The sequence below is a fragment of the Passer domesticus genome, chromosome 7 (assembly GCF_036417665.1).
Source record: "Passer domesticus isolate bPasDom1 chromosome 7, bPasDom1.hap1, whole genome shotgun sequence".
Taxonomy (NCBI): Eukaryota; Metazoa; Chordata; class Aves; order Passeriformes; family Passeridae; genus Passer; species Passer domesticus.
In genome coordinates this window covers 2,140,997-2,155,957 of record NC_087480.1, presented here as the reverse complement: position 1 = coordinate 2,155,957, position 14,961 = coordinate 2,140,997, and the positions used below count along the sequence as shown (strand labels likewise).

The 14,961-nt window shown below is 37.6% G+C and overlaps 1 long non-coding RNA gene across 7 annotated transcripts in view; it reads right to left on the bottom strand.

Annotated features, from left to right (window-relative positions):
* Positions 1 to 618: 618 nt before the first annotated feature.
* LOC135304079 (uncharacterized) overlaps positions 619 to 14,961 on the bottom strand; it is a 39,421-nt gene continuing 25,078 nt past the window's right edge. For 3 of the 7 annotated variants that reach the window (XR_010365509.1, XR_010365510.1, XR_010365508.1), the window contains one exon: positions 14,039 to 14,677. This is a non-coding gene — a long non-coding RNA (uncharacterized LOC135304079). Of the gene's footprint in view, positions 727 to 9,702; positions 9,787 to 14,038; positions 14,678 to 14,961 lie in introns of those variants that run through there. The other 4 variants (XR_010365513.1, XR_010365514.1, XR_010365512.1 and 1 more) reach the window with 2 other exon arrangements.

Here is a 14,961-nt window from a genome sequence, read left to right as displayed (position 1 = left end):
GTGTTCCACTCATTACTTAGCAAATTATTACAGTGGAATCATAATTATTGACCAATTATGGTAGGTACATAGCTGCTATCCCTTAAACTGGGTAGAATTTCAAACTAAAAACAAGAAAAAATGCAAAAATTATGCTGAAGGAGTACACAGTACTCCTTCACTTCACTTAACTTAGCAGGGGACTTGCATTTTTTGTTTAATTAAAGAGAATTCTTGAAATGAAAAACAAGCCTGGTGGTGTCAGAAAGCCTTACCCAACCGCCAGGTATTGTTCTAGGTGTGTCTATGACTTGGGGCCAAGCAGATCCAAAAGAAATCAACTTACTGCTATCAGAGGTACAAAAAATTGTTTTTTCCCAAGGAAGTTTAACAGAGGGCAGCATCCCAGGGAGATGAATTTGGGACCCTGGTCAGCAGCTGATTCAGGGCTTCGTGCCCATAGAGCAGTCAGCAAGTTTTCCATAATAGGGTTCAGCACCTCCTCCTATTACAGGCAAAGTCAGTCATCCATAAATGCATCCAAATTGCTGAGTTACCCACATGTTCTCTTCAGCTATTTAGTGTGTGCATTTCAGGTGCCAAAAAAGCTCAGCTCAAAAGGGAAAGTTTGAGACTTACCAGCCTTGGATGAAGAAGAGTGAGCAATTCAAACCCATGGAAATCTCTTGTGTTAGAGGACATAAAAAACTTCCAGACATTTGAGGGCTCAGTCTGTGCTTCTTTTCTCTATAATCAATATATAATCACAAATATAACCCATCATGTAAACAAGTTATAAAATGTTTTATCATATTTACAGAAGATAAAAACTATAAACACTCAGCAACCACTGCACAAAGAATGTCTGTACTTTGTTCCGACTTTTCTAATAAATGGCCTAGCCTTATTTAGGAGCTAGTTTTAAGGAAAGGCCTAATTCTTAAAGATATTTACAATATCTAGGGACAAGGTGTAACAGTCAGATGAAACATTAGACATGCAGTAAATAGAGCCTTCTATCTGTTGATTAAGGAACAACCACACTGGTAAATGAGGTGGTGGTCTTCACAGAAAAAGCTTAATCAGGAATGGGGAGTTCAGCTTTTAAATGGAATGCCAAACATAACACAAGTGGAATTCCAAAAATAACACAAGTGGTCAGCTGCTTCAAATATATAAACATAAAATATTCTAGTTTATTTCTTAAAGTGTTAAGGAGATGATGTGATTAAAACCTAGCAGAGCTGAGGTCATGGGTAAGGTGGAAATTATAACCACATTGCAGTTTAGCTGTTTGTGTAATTAATTGTGGGTAAATATAAATATTCATTGTGGAACAGAGTCCTCATAAAAAAACTTGTGCTCCTGTGATATAGAGCCAAATGATTTTTAACACGTGAACTTCTGAAAACCATGCCTTCTTAAATTGTGAGTAAAATACATAAGACAAAACACTGCTAAGAGATCAGGGGATGGCACTCAAGCCTTACTCTGGAGGACATCAGGACTGTGCTAAAAAGAAAGAAAGAAGAAAAGACAGAATTTCCCTTAGAAGACTTGCAGCATTTTATTACAGCAAGTGGAAATGATCATTGTGCATAGCATTAAGAGGTCCATCTGGGAAAAGCAATCCCATTTAGCAAGAGCAGAGAGGCTGCAGAAAAAAGGAAGAGGAGATTGGGTGTGAAATCCAAGCTCCTTTGAAGTCAATGGGAATTTTGCCATTGATTTCACTGGGTCAGGATTTCACTCAAGGTGGATGCAGACTGTGCTCTGTGAGATCCATATTGAACTGGGATTTCTGATTTCAAAAGCCATATTAAAGTCACCCCCATGTAAAACTAATAAAGCAGAGTACAGAATAAACTTCATTACTTTTTAATGGGGGGAAATGAAAAGATTGCTGCCAAAACCTTGCTGTTAATACAATTAAAGGTGGACAGAAAGGAGGAACACATATCTTAACATTTGCCTCCTGTGTCTATTTTGTTTTTCCCTTTTAGTTTTCCTCACTGAACACTCTTATGCCTCCCTGCTTCACTCCTTGTGTTCTCTCCAATGTTTAACTGAAAATGCCAGTGGCAAAACCAACAAATCCCAGTGACCAAGAGACAAAACCCTACTCCCATCTTTATACAATCCAGTCACTTAAACTGCATGGTTCAAGTTCTGGGAAAAGTTTGTTGCACACAGTTTTAAATATATTTTATATACATTTATCAGTAAGAAAAAAACCCACCACTCTCAGATACTTCTTTTGTTATTACAAAGCAAATTCAGATTTATGAGTAGCATATGAAAATGTCAGCTTAGAGTGATGTGATATTTGATGTAAATAAGTAATATTACAGTGCTATTTTTACTAATGTGAAAAAGTAATAGTAAGTATAATTTATCAATAATTTAATAAATAATACTCTTTATAAAGGGGTTCTTTCTCATGAAGAGCATTCAAAAGTTACAATAAGCCTCGTGCTTTTAGATAGGCTATCTTTACTCATGGGATGATGCATTTTCTTTTTCCAAAATTGCACATATCATAACAGCTAATAACTTTCATAGAAACCATGTCCAATTAAAAGAGAGAACAAAAGAAAGAAAAACAAAATTTTCTGTGCTGTACCCAAAAATGAGCCTTCTTTCTAATTAAAATTACTTCTTGAACCTAATGTTAAGAATGTGTGTTCATTCCACACACGTATTTAATGGAATCAGTGGTGCTATTTAATCAGATGCTGGAGATTTCAGTTGGAAATATGAATATCAGGCTGGGAAAGCACTCAGATATTCTTTACCTGCTCCTTTCCCATGGTTTGGTAAATGTATTTTTAATGCAAATACATCAGTGTGCTTTCATCTCTGTGCTGCCCTTCATGAAGGGAATCCCACAAAGATGCAGCTCCTCCCTCCCTGCTCCCTCCCTGCTGTGCCAAAAGAACAATTAAATTGTGACCATCATCATTTGAATGATCCTTATCTAAAGCTGGCAGATCTGTGTCTAACACACCTGAGTCCAATTTTAAAATATGTTTCTTTACAGAATGCAGCAGTTCAGAAAACAGCTGTACATATAGCTGAAAAATTCAGAATTTAATATTTTTGAGGTTCTAGAGAAATATTCCTTCTAAACCTTTTCTTATCTGAGAGGAAGACTGGATTCCTGAATTGAAAAAGTCATCCTTTTGCTTTTAATGTTAACAGTGCCAAATATCTACTAAGTCTCATTGAAAATAAAGGGAAAACTGGCTAGTTTTGCATTCAAGGGATTGAAAAAAATGGCTTTTTTTGAAAAATTTCCCTTGTTTTAGATGAATCTATTAGAACTTGCCTTGCTGATAAAGAAATACATCTCTTTAAACATTTGATCCTTTTACTAAATGAGAATTTTTCTGTGTAAACCACACTCCATTTTCTCTCAATAAAAACGGAGTGTTCTAAAGTTTATCTTTTTTCTTTTCAAAGCTGTTTTGTTCCAAGTGTCCTTGTGAAAGAGATGGCTCTCTCTAAACATTTCCAGAGGCATTTGTCATCATTCAGCCTTTAGCCATGTTCAGCTTCATGCTGCACATCAGAATATTCCAGTCCTCTACCCAAATTCAAAAAACACTGCAACAGCAGCTAAGGCAAGGCACTTTCTACTATAGGTTGCACTGAACTTTAAGGTCTAAAATACTTTTTCAGAGAGTCTTTTATAACTATAATAATGTATAATAAGTTGTTTTCTTAATGTTGCTGAAGACATTTGCAAACTAAAATTTATATTTCTTAGATCTATGAAATTTAGGATTTAGCATGTTATTAAGAATTATTACTTTTTTTTTGCATGATTCAACAGAAAAATAGTAAGTTTTGTTCATGTGTTTTGAGTTTTCTCTGAAATCATGTTCTCAACTTTTGTTCACTGAGAGAGCTTTGTGGGTTTTTTAAGGATAATTAAATGCTGCTAATAAGAAACGGTAATTATTTATCAATACTCATTAATGGTGTCCAATCATAGGAGTCACAGTTTTCCATAGGCAGCTTCTTGAAGTTTTTCTTAGATGCTTTAGTCCTCTGACTTGACTCTGCTTGGAGTCTTGGATCTTTTCTAAAGGCTGGAAATAGTCCTGGGGTGCAGAAGGAGGGATGGAAGGAGTGGTGGTGCTTTATTCAGGATCTCTAATGAGCAGTTTATCTCTCCTGTCTCAGGGGAATGTGCCTAAACATGAGGCTCCAAACACACTCTTGTTTCACCAGAGATTCAGGACTCAACCTCATTTTTTTGCTGAGAAATCAAGGCAAAATTTGTTGGCATTCTGGGTTCTAGAATTACTTTAAGCATAAGCTTAAATACACAATAAAGTTAATTTATTGACTGAACAACTGTAATTTACAAATGCTTTAGTGATAGCAACCACTGGGGAGAAGGAAAAAAAATGCTGTTAAAGCTTCTGAGAGTGTTGTCACATCAGCGTTAAAGCAAAGAAATTTAGGCTACAAACAAGAAACTGGTTTATAACTCCCAAAGGGGTGAGATGCTGAAGCAGCCTTCTTGTGGGAGAGGGAGAGGAGGAGCAGAGAAGAAAGCAAGGAATACATCCACTCTAAAATAAACTTGACAAATGCAAAGAACCAGCAGAGGAAGGCTTTTCTAGGCCTGTTTTACCAAAATGCTTAAAGGGATTGTTGAAACTTCAAACCCACTGAGGTGGCCAGTGAGAGTTTGAAGAGCTGAGCTCAAGTGAGGAGAGGCACAGGAGTGACTCTGCACACCAGGGCAGCTTTGCCTGTGTGGGAGTTAACAAGAAAACTTCTCAGCTGGGTGGGAAATGAAACAAGCCCCAGGTTGTACAGCAAATGCAATGAGAAACACAGGAAGGCTCTGTCTGCACAGCAAAGGCTGGAGGTGCACAGGAAAGAAAAATGAGAATCATGAAGGTAAGCCCTGTACCAATTCATCAGGTGCTTTGGGTGCCTGCTGCATTTTCTATTTGGTGCTACTCTAGCTCTGAGCATTAAGCCTTTCTACAAACACTGCTCCTCTTAAGCAGCAAGGTGTGAATGATGTAGCATTTGTGCTTTAACAGCATTGCTCTGATTTTAACCATTCCAGAGCTTTTTGTGTGATATTCAACTACAAATGCAGTCTGCTGAGCCTGCCTCAAATATGCCAAAAAATTAAATTACTAGTGAAAATAAGGAAAACAGATTTCTGTTATTGCCATCAAAAACAAAGAGAAATTACAAAAGAAGAAGACTGATAGCTAACTAATACAAAACATATGCAAGGAATATAATGAAGAAATTAATGTAATCACAAAATAATTTATTCCCCACTAGAAAATAACAACACCTATTAAGAGTTATCTCATTACAAAACACCAAAGGTCACAGTTAATTGTCCCAAATTATCATTTGCCTTAATTGCAACGTAAAAGAAAATAATCCTCCAAAAAGTAAATGTGTGGGTGGAGTTTTCCAGGAAGAGGCAGGGCAGGTTGTGGGTTCCACCTCCCAGAGAAGAGATCTCACTGGCTGCAGCCAGAGCAGGTGCCTGTGCTGGGCTGTCCCCTGCCAGGTGTGTGACCCATCTCCATGGGAGCAGAGCAGATCCTGAGCTCCAGCCAGGCCTGTGGGGCTGGCAGGGATGGCAGTTTTAGGCAGCAGGTTGCCATGGTAACCCCCCTTTTACATGGTGAATAGCTGCATGAGCTAATGTGACTCAATACCAGCATTCACTGCCAGGGGAAGGTTTCAGCTTATTAGCAAAGACAGAGCTGCTGTGTGGAGCCTTTTGGATTGCCCAGCCCATCTTCCCCACACCAGGGCTCTCCAAATGCAGTTTGTGCCTTGTCTGTGCTCCCTGCTCACTTGGTCACTCAAAACTCAGATTGCACACATGCAATTGTATTTTTTTTTTTTAATGTGAACTGAACCTGCTGCAAAATTAAAGCTAAACTTTGAATTGTTGATTTGTTTGGGTTGAAGGACTTTGAGGATCACCTTGTTCCCATCCCCTGCCATGGCAGGGACACCTTCCACTGTCCCAGGCTGCTCCAAGCCCTGTCCAGCCTGGCCTTGGGCACTGCCAGGGATCCAGGGACAGCCACAGCTGCTCTGGGATCCTGTGCCAGGGCCTCACCTCCCTCACAGCCAGGAATTCCTCCCCAATCTCTAATTAAACCTGCCCTCTCATTTCATCCTTGTCCAAAGTCCCTCTCCAGCTCTCTCATGGACCCTTTAGGTCCTGGAAGGGGGTCTAAGGTCTCTCTGGAGCTCTCTCTTCTCCAGGCTGAACCAACTCAGTCTTCCTCCCATGACAAGCAAAACCCAACAATTTCTTGCATGGAGCATAAAACCAAAATTAAGTTTCTTGAGCAGGAGCCTTGGGTCTGCTTCTGCCCTTAATTACTTAATTCAGCCTGACATTGCAACTTCAGAGTCTGACTTCTGGGAGCATTTCAGACATTTAACTGAGCTCAGGGCAAGACACAAAAACTCACAAACTCCCCAGCAATATTTATTAGCATTGTGACTAGTCTTAATCAAGAGCTACTGCTAATATGCATTAATTCCACATCCATACTTTTGTAATCTTACATGCACCTACACGCATTTCTAAAAGCAAATTTCAGTGTATGAAGGAACTACTGGAGCAGGGATAATCAGTTTTGTAAATATACAAGAAAGGATCAAAGATCAGATGGAAGTTCTTCAGAAAAAAGTCCAGGCAGTGTTTGAGTCTGGGCAAAGCACGAGTCAATGTCATGACATTGGTGAAGGCAAATATCACACTGGGATCTACAAACAGGAGTTCATAGTTGCAAGATATATGAAGTGATCCCTATTTGCACAGCATGCAGAGAATTTCTGCTAAAATCAGAGTTTTAGACATTGTGTTCCCAGACACACGAGGAGGAAAGCAATGGGAGGGATGAGAGGTCAAGAGAAATCTGTACTAGGAAAGACAGAGTTAAGTACTGTTTGGCTGGGAGGAAATTCTGAGTTCTTTGTGAGTTTAAGAGGCCCTTGTAAAGAGGAAGGATATCATCTGTTTTCATGGTTCTCTCTGAAAAGAAAAATGTCCATGGAATAAAGAAAAAAGTACTGAGGTTATTCTAAGAGTAATTTCTACCTGAGGAATTTTAATCTCAAAAAACACCAAAGGAGAATATTGCAGCTATCTCTATTTTCAATTGAAAAAAAATTAAAGTCAGAAATAGTTTGGTGAAATGAAAGGTAAGAAAAAGAATCTGGGTTTCTGAAAAATTAGCCAGAGGCTATTTAAACATGAGATGTTTATCTTCTAACTCCAGGTAAGCAGTTTTTGAAATTTAATCATCTAATTTCCAAGTCTAAAATTTCTAAAACCTTCTGGAAAAATAACAGCTCTCATTTATATATACATATGTATATAGTATTGAAACAATTATGCTTCACTTAAGACTTTCTCATATCTATTGACACCAATTGTTAAAAAATTCTTGAATGGGGTTGCATGTCCACACACATAAAATAAAGGGTTTTTTTCAAAAAATGAGGCATCTTTTTAACAGGCTCTGCACAAGTGTTGTTATGCACAAATTGTCTCGTTATCCACAGATCACATATTAAGTTCTACATGAGACCTTGGGAAAAAGAAGCTGCTCTTCTCTTCTCCACCTTCCTCTAATAAATACTTTATGTGTAGCTGGAAGGTGTGTGGGCAGGAGCCTGTCCACTGTCTGGTCTCCTGAAAGTCTGATTCAATAACTGACTCAACCAAAAACCCTAAAGGACACTGAAAATATATGCACTATGTACTGGGAAGTGTGACACTTAATAGAATTGTGCTCTCCTTTCAGCTCTGCTGAAACAAACGTGCCAAGATTTAGTGCTGGGAAGCAGACATGACAAAAAGCATTCTGTCTTTGAGGAGCTTTAGTGCAAGAAGAAAAGGCTGGAATAGCTGGGGCTTATTACCAACTTAATAAGATTCAGATTGGTACATGTCTTGGAAAGAAAAAAAGATTTCCAAATTACACATTTTTTTCCAGAATACAGGTACAATTCCTGGTGTATCAATAGCCCAAGGGTGCAACATATTGAATGACTTATTAAAGATTCATGATACAAATTTATTTCCTAACTAGACTGTAGGAATGTGTTGTTTTCCATTACAGGAAGCAATGCTTCTCAAAAGTGTTTACAAGTCTCAAATTGCAAAATTTAATTTTCAAATCAAATGAAGCATAATGAGCTTCATGAGCTCCTCATTCTTCACACCAGGTTTAGCCACAAACACAACACAGCAAAACAAATTAGAAGGAGCAAAGCAGGTGTAACAAAGAACTCTGATGGAGTATCTCGACCAATGGCAAAAAAAGAGTTGTGTAAAGAGCAGAGCACGGCCAAGCTAACAACCTCTGAGATGACAAAAAAATGACATTAAAATTTGTTTGTATCATCTCATATAAAAGCACCTCATTGTCAGATGTGTCTAGATATAACCTGTATCTAAAATCTTTACAAAAAACTATTATTATACTGTAAGTATGCTCCTCTTGTATGACAGTACCTGCTGGCAAGAGAAATATTTAGCATGATGAGAATTAGAAGCATCAAATAAATTACAGGTAGAAAAAGTGAATAATTACTAAATCTAAGCTTTTGAGCCCAATTGTACAAGAAGTGAAACTGGTATTCTAGATCAACTTAGCCTCTGTGTGGGTATCACTGATTGGAAATTTTGAAATCTGATTATTTATATTAATCCAGGTAAAGAGAATTAAAACAGGAGCACCACTACACTTTTCAATGTTTTCCTGTTTTGCTGTTAAACAAGAAACCAAACTCCCAAACGTGTACAAAAATAGACATTACTGAAAATTTTCAGCTTTACATGTTTTTATATATTAATGACTTCATGCAATATTATAGCCCAAATTCTTAAATCAGTTTTGAATTAGTTTTCCTTTGTTATCATGTCAACAGATATTTGTTCAGAAGAAAAAACTCAGAGAAACTTAACTCTAAATTACTCACTCTTCTAGAGTTGCTTTGCCTTGCCATTACGCTTTAAAAGTCTAAAAGACATTTAACTCAAAAATTAGGCTTTATCACAAAATAATTCAAAATATTTGGGGTCTTTTCTTGTAGAGAACATTCAAATTAGCTAAGTAACCCCAATCAAAAATATGAAACCAAGTTAAAAGCCAATGCCAAGATAAATCCCTGCCTCCAGGTGAGCTCCAGCCTATTGTGCACCTGTCTGAAGAGTGGCAAAAATCTTAATAATCCCTGATAAATCAAAATTTTAATAATCCCTGCTGTTCAAGAAGGTTATTCAGAGGCTGCCAACACCTGGAAATCTGTTCCCTGCACAGTTTAGCCACAGATCCCCTGGGAGTGACCCTGTCCCTCTCTCCTGCCTGGCCCAGCTCCCCAGACCACGCTCCTGCTTCCCCACATGTCCCCTCCCTCCAGGCACTGTCACCTCGCCTAACCACTCCTTTAAACAAGAAATAAGATGCAAATTTAGAGCAAAGAACTCAACCAAATGTTGTTTGTCACAGGGCAGCTTGACAGATTCACCCTCAAACCAAGAAAATATTTGAGGTACGCGATTTACGTGGTGGGGCTGGGAATCCAGCTGGATAAATTGGAACTTTTTCAAAGTGTTATTAAAAAAAAAAAACAACTCCCAACCAGATAAATTTGCATAAAACTTCATAAATGTCAATAAGTGTCGTGCCTGTGACATACCAATGTATAATTGAGGAGAACCCAGGAGAGGCAGGAGTTTCGTTTTCCCAGGGCACTCGTTTCCTTCTGGTTATTCTGTGACAGCTGGAGAGTGAGTCTTAATATTTTTCAGAAGTGAATTTAATTGCTTTAGAGAGTCAGTTTAGCATATCACTTCAGAAATACCCCAAAGCTACAAGCAAGCCCATTGCTAGCCAAATAGCTTCCTATTTGTGAGATTCTTAGTTTACCACTGGAGTTACCAAATTATGTTTCCAACGCCTTACTGGGTATCCCACAGGTGGCCTCCAAATCTTATCCCTGTTGGAATATTTTCAATTAAAAGTTTTATGATAAGAATCTGCGATAGTCTGAGAACTGTTGATGACAGATAATGGGCTATAATCCAATGAATTTGGGAATTAGGGGCTTAAAGGTTATGCTGGCAACAAGAATAATGCACCGGGCCTAAGCAGTTCTAAGGAAATTATGGTTTAAAATATGATAATTTGGGAAGGAGTGGCAAAGTTCCTTTTCTGAAAATGATAATGGTTCTCACATTGAAAGTAGCTTATGTCAAATAAAACAAATACAGTTTATAATTAATAGTCATTTACCTCTGCTGAGAATACAAAAAAAATTTAGAATTTCTGTTTAATTGTAGAAAGCTCTCTAATGATTCAAATATCTCAACTATATATTTTCAGCTGTATGCAGTTCTGGCATAAATGTCTGATAGACACTTTGTTTTATTAGCAGATTAGTTGTCTCAACAGACACTTTTGTCAATTGGAGGCACTGATTTCCAAAAACACCCATAAGAAAATCATTATTGCATAGTTAAGGAAAATACTGTAAGGTGACATAAAATAGTGACATGATATTTTTCTGCATTTTTTCCCTGGATATATAACAAAGTTATAACATAAAAATATAAACATAAATATAAATATAAATATAAATATATGATATGTAACAAATTGTTACATTTAATAATCTTGTATTGATAATTAAAATTATGTTGATGTTTTTGACAGTGACAAGAAGTTTCTTATTATCAGTCTTAACATTTCCCTTCCTTTCTGTCCTTTAAATTTTAGAAAAAAAATTCAATATGTAGCAGTTTTCTTCAGTAATAATAACCAAAAAGACAAGAAAGCTCTCCCAGTGTTATCCCAAACCTATAAATTGTGATGACTGAAATTTTCACAGCCAGTTTTTTACCTCCAAACAAAGTATGCTTAAAGGGCACATGAACAATTCTGCTGACGTGTGCAGTGTGGTATTTAGGCCCATTTATTAATTTGTATTTTTCATGAGGGAATTTAGTAACTAGCTGTGAAATATAACTGCATTGAAATGTTACATTTGGTAGGTACAGGCAGTCTCTTTACAGCTATTTATAGAGTACCTCATTCTAATAATCTCATTTGCCTTTAAGTCAGCACAGAGCACCCTGAAGTCTTTCAGGAGAAGGTTATTCAGATTGCATTTTTTGTGAATTTGGACCTTTATGTTTCTGGGTCAGCTGCACTGGCAGGGCTCCCTTGGCTGTGAGATCAGAATCCAGCCAAAAGAACCACCAGAACCTCACAAGTCAAGGTCACCTTGCTGCAGCTCTGCCAGTGGAAAACAGCTGGGAAATGCAGCATGCAATGAGAATGACACCACGATACTTTCATTTTCTTGCAGGCATGAAGGGCTCTCTGTACTGCATTTAACCCCCATCCCACCAGGATTCAAGTGCTGAAACAGATTAGTGATCACAACTGCTTCAATACTTTTCTATCTGCTCTACAGAATTATGGCACTCCTTGCTTCTACAGCAAGGTGAGGAAAAATTACTGTTTCACCTCAGAGAATCAGTCTAAATTTACTATCCAAACATTACACAAAACCATTTTGCTGGACAGTTGATGAACACTTCGTTTCTAGCAGCAGTTATATTTCTTTGCAGATTTGAGCACATGGCTGATCTCTAAAGCTTAGCTATTTTAAGAGACTTTAGGACAGTTTCAGCCTCATAAGTAGGAATTAAAGAATAAAAGTCTAGTAATTCATAAACATAAATTTGTGTAAAATCCAGGTAAGATCAGCTCATCTCTGCTGTTTCTTTGCTAAGCTTACTCTTATATTTTCTATGTCCTATTCTTTTTAGTCTTTCCTCCAAGCAAAGGTCTTCCCAAAGCCAGAACTTTCTCTGCCTCCATGCCTAGTCTCTGTCTGATAAACAGATTGTACCTACTCTTGTTTCATCTCTGTCTTTGATATCTGTACTAATAGCTCAGCAGTAAAACCATTTCTAGCCATAAATGTGTATGAGCCCCCATCATTTGTCAGGCCTTATTGGCACTTCAATGGCTGACATTAAAAGAAAAAAAAGATCCCAAAGCCCAGACAATCTAAATTGAATTTGTAATCTGTTTTGGCAGAATCCTCAGAAGCACAGTTTAAAAATAATATAGCAGGAGTTACCATGTTGACTAACACACCTCAGGAAAAAAAAAAAAAAAAAAAAAAAAAAAAACCAACCAAAAAATACCAAAATAAAACCGTCAAATCTAAATGGCTGAGGTGCTAAGAAATGAAATTAAAGAGCCACCAGAGCTGGTTCAAAGATTATTTACACATTTGCCATTTTTTCTGAGATACACTATTTCAAAACCCATTTCTCATGTAATGCTCTGAATTGCAAGTACAACATTTGCAGTCACTGACTTTTTATCGTATTTTAAAGCAGTTTAATTACATCAAGAATATGTTTTCATGACTCAGGACAGAAATCTACAGTGCTCTATTCATGTAGAACAGAAGAGACTCTTTCATTTGAAAGGGACTTAAAATGATCATGCAGTCCAGATGAATACATGATTATGAATTGCAATCTATAAACACCAACACCACAACTGCTGTTTAAAAAGGGGATTAATTTGGTTTTAGTTGAGATGGCAACAGATGAATTAAAATAATGGATAAAACCTTCTGTACCAGAACAAATTGGTTGGTCACTCCTGAAAATGTTAAGCATGAGTTTGCATAACAAACATTGGAGAGGAGTTTTCCTGTGAAAGGACATGATCCTGAGTGTCACCTGGAAAGTTTTTTGAATAAATTGTACCCACAATGTCTTTGATTAAATTTTAACCCTGTTTTCACTGATCTGTGCAAGTGCTGTTTCAGAGCAGTGGCACATGGGCTGAACAACAGGAGTTCCCTACAAGCTTTCTATTTAAAAACTCACAGAAGCAGTGAAAATAATTGCCAAGTTCAGCAGAGAGGGGTCACAGCCCTGTCCTCACATTCCCACACAACTGCCTGGGACAAATGGAAGGTGATAGAGGAAATATATAAATAAACACCTCCAGATTTTTGTCATTCCTTACAGTTCTATCCAGAAAACATGGCAGTTTTTTTGGAAGAAGTTTCTAGACGCTGCATGACAAAGTAGACTCTAATAAAATATGAAAATGAAATGAAAATAAAATATGAAAATGAGAATGAAAATCTCTTATGGTTACTGTCAGTGAAAAGACCCTAATTTAAGATCTGGACCTTAAATAAAACATTGTTGATGGTAGTTCCAAGGTTTAATGCATGTTTATCTAAATTTAAACTTACTAATTATAAAGGGATTTGAAAGACACCTTCAGCTGTAATTGGAAATCCCATTAATGCAAACCTATGCTTATATTTAATGACCAAGTATGCATCGAGAAGTCATCTGGATTCTTTCTATACTTTTGGGTTTCAAAGAAACCATTTTGTAAATGCTGGACATCTATGAAGAAAAAAAAAAATCTACTCCATAGCTGTGGGATAAATAATAGCTCTCCATGTTCTGTCATTTCATAGCTTAAGGATTATTTTTTACACCCAGAGTAATCCTGGCAAATCTCATGTTTTTGTCACTGCTAGCTGTAATTTGGTCACATTACGGAATGTTATTTAGCGGAAACTCTGACTGCTCAAAACTCAGATTTTCCAAAACCAAAACTCCCAAAAATCAGGTTGGGGATCATGGATTGATCAAGGGCCAATGTCATTTGCAGAACTGAGATTTCACCATCACAAAACTCATAATTCTATAGGAAAACTTTCAACATTTTTTTTAAAGCCTTCAATATAAAGAAATAGCAGAGGAACCAGAAATAAAACATGTATTCTGCAGAGATGAGCTCTTTTCATCTTAGGGAGAGGCTTCAGGAGGACTTTCTGGGCGGTGTCTGTGGTGATGAGATGCAGGGGCTGCAGAGCACAGCTGGAGCAGAGGCGTGAGCACGGCAACAGCAGCACCAATTCAGCTAATCCACACCTCCCATGCTGAATGCAAAGCAGCAGGGCTTCACAAGGGGTGTGCATGCCAAAGGAAGGGTTTCCAAGGAAGGGTTTCCAAGGGGATGTGATCAGAACCAAAGGAAAACTCCTGGCCTCACCCATGAGCTGAGATGTGCAGTGGCGCCTCTGAGGGACTCCAAGGGCTTTGCAATTGTGTTCACTCAGGCTCTGAGAATCTGAGATGTTTGTACTTGGTGTAAACCATGCCATTCTCCATCACCTTTTTTTTTTAAATAAAATCTCTCCAAAAGCTGGCTGTGATTGAATTCATGACCGCCCCCAGGCAAAGACATCACTGTAGAGTTCCAGAGGTACTTATCAAAATTGTCAGTGTTAAGGTTCTGTCCAAGGCATAGCCATTTTCTTGGGGAAAACAGCCTGTCTGAATATTCAGCTGATTTTATTAAAGCACTTCTTTGAGGCCGTGCTCAGATCCTTTGGGGTGTTTGATTTCCATGAGCATTTGAGTGACTAACTTATTGCCATGCACATTTGTGCAAAGTTAATTTCAAAGCACTATGCACCAGTATTTGCAAAAGGAAAGTCAAATCCACACACAAAAGTGTTTGTGCTGGAAGGGCTTTACTGCTGTGGGACTTATCTGATTTACCACAAAATCCCAACCTCCAGCAGTCAATACCTACCCAGCTCCTCGTGAACTCTGCAAATCAAAATTATTTCAAAAAACTGGGTTATTTAAACCATTAATATCTGTTACAAAAATTTAAAATATGCTCATAAAAACAACGAAAAAAAGAGACTTAAGATTTTATAGTGAATGTATTAACTGCTTAGCTCTATCAAAACTCAGCTATAATTTTAGTAGATACAGAGAATCTTCTTTTTTGTCTATTGACCAGGGTTTCTTCCTGTTTACTTTTTCATGGGAACAATATAAATCCAGTGTTAGCTCCAGTGCTGCTCTGCACACTCTCCATCCTTCCT